General features: G+C 39.5%; 1 long non-coding RNA gene across 1 annotated transcript; it reads right to left on the reverse strand.

Moving 5' to 3' along the window:
- Positions 1-462: 462 nt before the first annotated feature.
- LOC138957880 (uncharacterized) lies at positions 463-5,581 on the reverse strand. The gene is made up of 3 exons (XR_011453212.1): positions 5,084-5,581; positions 4,051-4,175; positions 463-2,707 (listed from the first exon to the last, which is right to left on the reverse strand). It is a non-coding gene; the product is annotated as an uncharacterized lncRNA (long non-coding RNA).
- Between the last annotated feature and the right edge of the window lie 333 nt (positions 5,582-5,914).

The raw sequence follows: 5,914 nt of genomic DNA on the forward strand, positions 1-5,914 counted from the left end.
GATGTGGCATGCAGGCTTCACGTGGAATAAAACTATCCCTCCACTTTAACATACAAGTATACCAGCTGTCAAAAACACGTGTGTTTACTTTGAAGTGTTGGAATGTTTGATCAATTAATTTGTTTAACTTCTACTGGCATCAATCCGCAAAATGTATTCATTCAAACATTCCAACTTTGCACATGACCCAGTCAGAATGTAAATGTTTGGTATGTATCAAAGTGTATAGATGGCCTAACCTCATGTAAGAGCCCATGCAGATATAAAATAGTAAGCCAAACTTGGCGTTTGCAAGAAGAACGGTGCCTTGAAACTGACAGCAGCAACAACAATTTAATTATCCACAATCACAGTGTCACTCAGCTTTTCACCCCATCCAAACCACCAGCCATCCTCTCACTAAAAACCAAAACAAACTCCCCAAAACACACACACACACACACATTAAAACACAGAGAATCATGAGATTTGTTTGTTTGTTTATTCATCCTGTAGAATGTTTCTTTAGCCACTGAGCCAACTATGATACTCGTCATAAAAAGTAGGCAGATCCGTTTGAGGGCAAATCTTTATGATGAGGCCGTTTATTAAAAAAACCAAATACAGGTTGACCCAAAATCTATGCAACCCACAACAAGTTAATAACCTACATTTGTGGACATACACTTCAGCCTATGCATGACCCTTTTACAAAGTGACAATTTTGAAGATCAAATAGGCTGACTTTTGTGCAATTTTAAATTAAGTTCCCAATTTTGGGGATCGACTCAACGGTACGGGTTTTAAAATTGAGCGGTAGCCAAACTTGCCCGATCTAAGCGCTCAAGATTGTAACATTCGGGGCAATTCGAATCACAAAAGTATACCTTAATCAACATTCAGACCTGGGAATCCCTGTTTTGGACTTGGAGTATTCTCAAACAAACTTGGTGTATTTTTTTTTTTAAATGAGCGTACTCCACATTTAAACATGCTTCACACGCGTCTGTCTATGAGTATATAACTGCTTTCTTCAGGTCACCGATGATCTAGGGGGTGTATACTCAGACATTCAGATAATATAAAAGCTAAAAGTCTGGAGGGTTTAAATTAAGTAAGTATTGATACCGTTCATGGTCAAACTTCGTTTTAGTGAATCGACCGCCGAATTTGGAATTTATTTTTTGAAATAGAGCACAAAAGTCAGAACATCTTCTGCACGTCAATAGAAAAAACAATCAAATCTGCATCCAAATCAGTCAGTTTTGTTCACATATCTGGTCTAACACTGACATTAAGGCATGTTGATTTGTGTAGGTGTCATTCCTCTGAGAAGCTGTAAAAGGCAGTTTTAGTGGGTAATGAGACAAAAACCGGTACGTTTTCGTAACTCCTCAACGCATTGCCTTCAACGTTGCGGTGATTTGTGCTAACAGTAGTAACACATGTGGGAAAGTTCATACGGATTTTAAAGTCATTTGAGACATTAGTCTGCTGTTAATTGACATGCCAGAAAGAGTTCTTAAATTGATGGTAGGTCTTCGCTGACTCATTGAAAAACAATTAATTTGTTGTTATCTTCAAGAACAATAACAGATGCGTCACACAATTAAATTTCATGTACATATTTTATCAGACATTGGCGGTATGAGGATTTCAACGCGAACATTAATATTTTGCCTCATTCAGAGCGCTGAGCGCAAATGTAGGCCTACGCCTAGAAAAGCTCACGGCTGACACGCTTAACTGATCATGGCTCTTGAAAGAGCATTTTCCAAGAATGTGTGTGTGCGTACAAGTGCGCTGTGAACAGTCATAGTTGAAAATGTATGAAATTAAAGGTAAATTGAAGCTTTCATTTTTCTTCATGCATGCTATTTTTTTTTACAAATTCAGTTCATTGGACAGGGTACATTTTTATTTTTAAAATTCGTTCTGGCATGTCGCGCAACAGCAGAACTAATATCTCACATGACTTGAGATTCCGTGTGTACTTAACGACATGTGTTAGCCCAAATCACTGACAAGTTTTAAGACAATGCGTTGAGGAGTTACTGAAATGTACCATTTTTTGGTCTCATTTTTGTACTTAACGACGTGTGTTAGCACAAATCACTGACAGTTTTAAGACAATGCGTTGAGGAGTTCTGAAATGTACCATTTTTGGTCTCATTACCCGCTAAAACGACTTCAAAAACTGAGAGGATTGACAACTACACGCTCAGCATGCCATAGCGTTCATGTTAGACAAGATATATGTGAACAAAACGGACTGTTTTGGATAAAGATTTGATTGTTCTGTCTAATGACATGCAAAACATGTTTCGGTTTAGTTGTTCTGATTTGTGTTGTTGATTTTAACACGGGAAGCTTGATTTTGTGAATTTGATTTGTGGGAGGGGGGGGGGGGGGGGTGTCTGTGTTGCAGGTTTCACTGCATAGACACTACGTCATGAAAACCCAATTTTGTTTCTGAATAAAGTAGGGAAATTAATGGCCTTTTCAGTCATATACTTGGTTTTTCAATCAACAGCCTCATCAGTAAGATCTGCCCTCAAACGCATCTGCCTACTTTTTATGACGGGTAGTGTAGAAACCTCTGCAAGCATTCTCAGCCGAATCAGATGGAAAAGCACAGAATTGTGATGGTACTCTGAATTTGATCATCGTCCCCAGCGAACCCAGGAACCAAGGTGCAAACAGCCTTCCCTTAATGTAGCGGTCCTTCCTGAAAAATAAAGAAAACATATAACTGAGCACCTTCAGTATTCACGGGGTTGGGTTTTGGTTAGCGAGGGGAGGGTGTGTGTTGGGGGGAGAAGGTGTGTACGTGTTGAGCAGTGTGTGTGTGTGTGTGTGGGGGGGGGGGGGGGGGTGAGGAAGCACTTGCTCTTCACATGACCATTGGGATCGGGGATGGTGTGTGTGATATTGTAATCTAAACTATTAAAAAAATCTGTGCGTGTATGAACTTTGTGCTCGGCAGAAATGTTTCTCGATTTTAGTCAAAAACAAGTGTGCCCTCAACCCACACACTTTCGCTCTTCAGCATCAACACTATACAGTTTGAGTTTCATTGGGAAATGTGTCTCGATTTCAGTCCAAAACAGAACTTTCAGGATCCAAAGCACTCGCCTGTCAGCCTTTTTATTAAAATACATTCAACCCACCACATTTTCCAGTGATGAAGATTCTGGGGATGTGTGTTGATCCCATTGATTTTGGCCATTTCAGATCTGGCCAGTTGTACATGGGATAGGAACATAACTTCACCCAGACACATAAAATATTGACACCCTGACAGTCAGTGACTGCTTCATGTGCATAGTTGAATTTTGTTTATGAACGAATTTCTCAAAAGTCACTCGCAGAAGTAAAGAAGTAACATTTTTGTTAATCTGAGAGTGGTTTCCACAACAAAATCTAACTCTGAGCAGGAAGAAGCCAGGGTGTTGAATTTAGAAGTATCCGAGTGAACAGATTCATTCTTATTCCATGTAAAAGCCTGGCAAGATCTAGGATGGTGAGCCAAGGGAAGAATAACTGTATGTGCCTTTAAAATAATTCCAGTAAATTAGTAATGATTTCATTTTATCTTGCAATTTTGTTTTACTTTCCTGTGCTGCATTAGTTCATTCACACTGTGTAATTTACTTCAAGAATAGTGGCAAAAGATTTGAGAAGAGAAAGAGAACTAAAACCAAGCTTTATGTACCATTTTGTATAAATAGTACAAATTGTACTATGCAAGGATACATACAGATGTAAGAATTTATTTTATACAAAGCCGTAATGTTTTTGTGTCAATAAACTTGCATCTCCTGCCACTACTCTCAGATTCAGATGTAACAAGTGTTGACATAGCTGAATGTATCTATCTAGATTGTAAGTGCATCTAATGTGAAACGCAGATCTCTTTACAACACAACGTACAAAAGTCTGCCAAAAACATCTACACAGCTTCAAACTACTATCACCAGTGCCAATTTACATATCATAAATCAATTTTACAATAACAATTTAATAGGCACAAGCAGGTACTTGGTAGTGGTACAGAAATGTGTGACTTACTCTTCATGGTAGTCTGTAAAGCAGCATGTCCACTCAGTCTGAATCCTCTCCAGAATCCATATATATCTGAATGCAAGAGCTGTATGAACACTTCATCACACATCATCTCTGGTTTCTTAGGAGGCCTGAAAAAACACACCATAAAATAATTAATTAACAATAAATAATAACTGTATTATAATTAAACCACTCGCTCATTGATTCTTTTATTCCCGCTTTCACAATCATAGTTTATACAGCAGCATTTACCTCTGACTCTGTTCATGCAGAGTAAATATCAAGTATTTAAACAGAAAAATAAGTCATTGTTGAATAACCCTTCTAAAAATACACAATAGACACACTTTCAGTGGCAGTGATTCAAGTGAAGTCATTTTCTTTCTTCATTTGTATACACACAAAAATTGTTTTGGGCCAGTTAGTGTTACTCTTGGCTTTACACACTTACTATATCAAATTATACATGCATTCAGCTTAGAAAACATACTTCTAATGTTGGGAGTGCAGTGTGAGGCAGGACATTTACAGCAAATAAGGATACACAACAGTTCATTCAGAGATAGATTTGCCATTCACTGCATTATATTGTTAGTTGAATGAGATAGATCTACAGCGATGCTTCAATGCATTAGATTAGCTTTGTTTTAGTGTCTACTGTTCATTGCTTCATTGGGAAATTCAGTCAACAGTGCACAGTTCCGAAGAAACCGATGCTGCTGTGCATAATCATTGATGCATTGACGATCGTTCATTGTCAATGTCACTGTCAGAAAAACAACAACTGTATCTTTCATCGTCACCACTACACAATGGCTCGTAGGCCTATTTTCCTATGACACTGAACACGGTTTCGGAGACACTCAGACAGTACTGCCTGGCCCATAGATCTAGATCTACCCTTGCTCTCACTTTCTAACAAATGTATTATTGCAATATAATCTGACACACACTCACACACCGAGGCGCACAAACGAACACACACACCGTGGGACACACAAACTACACGCACACAACGGATGAATCTTGCTCTTACCTGTTGGATGATCCAAACCGATTAAAATCAGCGACAGGAAGATGTACAAGCCAAATTTGTACAGTCGCTGATGTAAAAAGTGGAAATTTAGTCAATGTTCAAAGCAAATCTCCCGACTCAAGGTAGATCGTGTCCCAAATCAGCTGTGCCGGTCACTTCACGACTTGTATTTGAACCCCCTCCAAAGCGCAATCAATGTTTCAACTTCTTTGTCGACATCATTCTTTGGTTCATGCGTCGGACTGCCGAATATTTGATTTTTTTGTACAGCAAAATCAAAGACTGTCATGGCGGCCGCCATTTGTATTTTTGCAATAGTTCGAAACTAAGGAATTTGGTCCTCCTCGGAGGAGGACCAAATTCAGGCAAGTTAGTCACCAACTTAGGTCGGAACATTTGAAAATATCGTGCCATGCATTGCGCACTAGAGCGATAGTTTCGAACTTTGGATTTAGTTCCCAACTAGCTTGATAGTCTCCATTCATGCATTCCACTACTGGCTATGAACATCGCTCACCAGTTTGTGTTTAAAGGTTGGCACGCTGACACAATTATGCACAGTAGCAACATGCCTCCACGAAGAAAACTGAGCGATTTGGATAGAGGAAGGGCAATATGATGGCCACAAGACGGTGTTGCTGCCAGGCAAGTGGCCCAGAGGCTTGCAGTGGCTCCCTCTGTCATTATCAGACTAAAACAGAGATTCCACGCAACTGGAAGAGTGCAGGAGCGACAACGTTCTGGTCGGCCCAGAGTCACCACACAAAGAGAGGATCGCTTTATTCAGACGCAGGCCATGCAACAAAGAATGGCTACAGCAAACAACATTAG

This window comes from Littorina saxatilis, unplaced genomic scaffold, assembly GCF_037325665.1.
Source record: "Littorina saxatilis isolate snail1 unplaced genomic scaffold, US_GU_Lsax_2.0 scaffold_179, whole genome shotgun sequence".
Lineage (NCBI taxonomy): Eukaryota > Metazoa > Mollusca > Gastropoda > Littorinimorpha > Littorinidae > Littorina > Littorina saxatilis.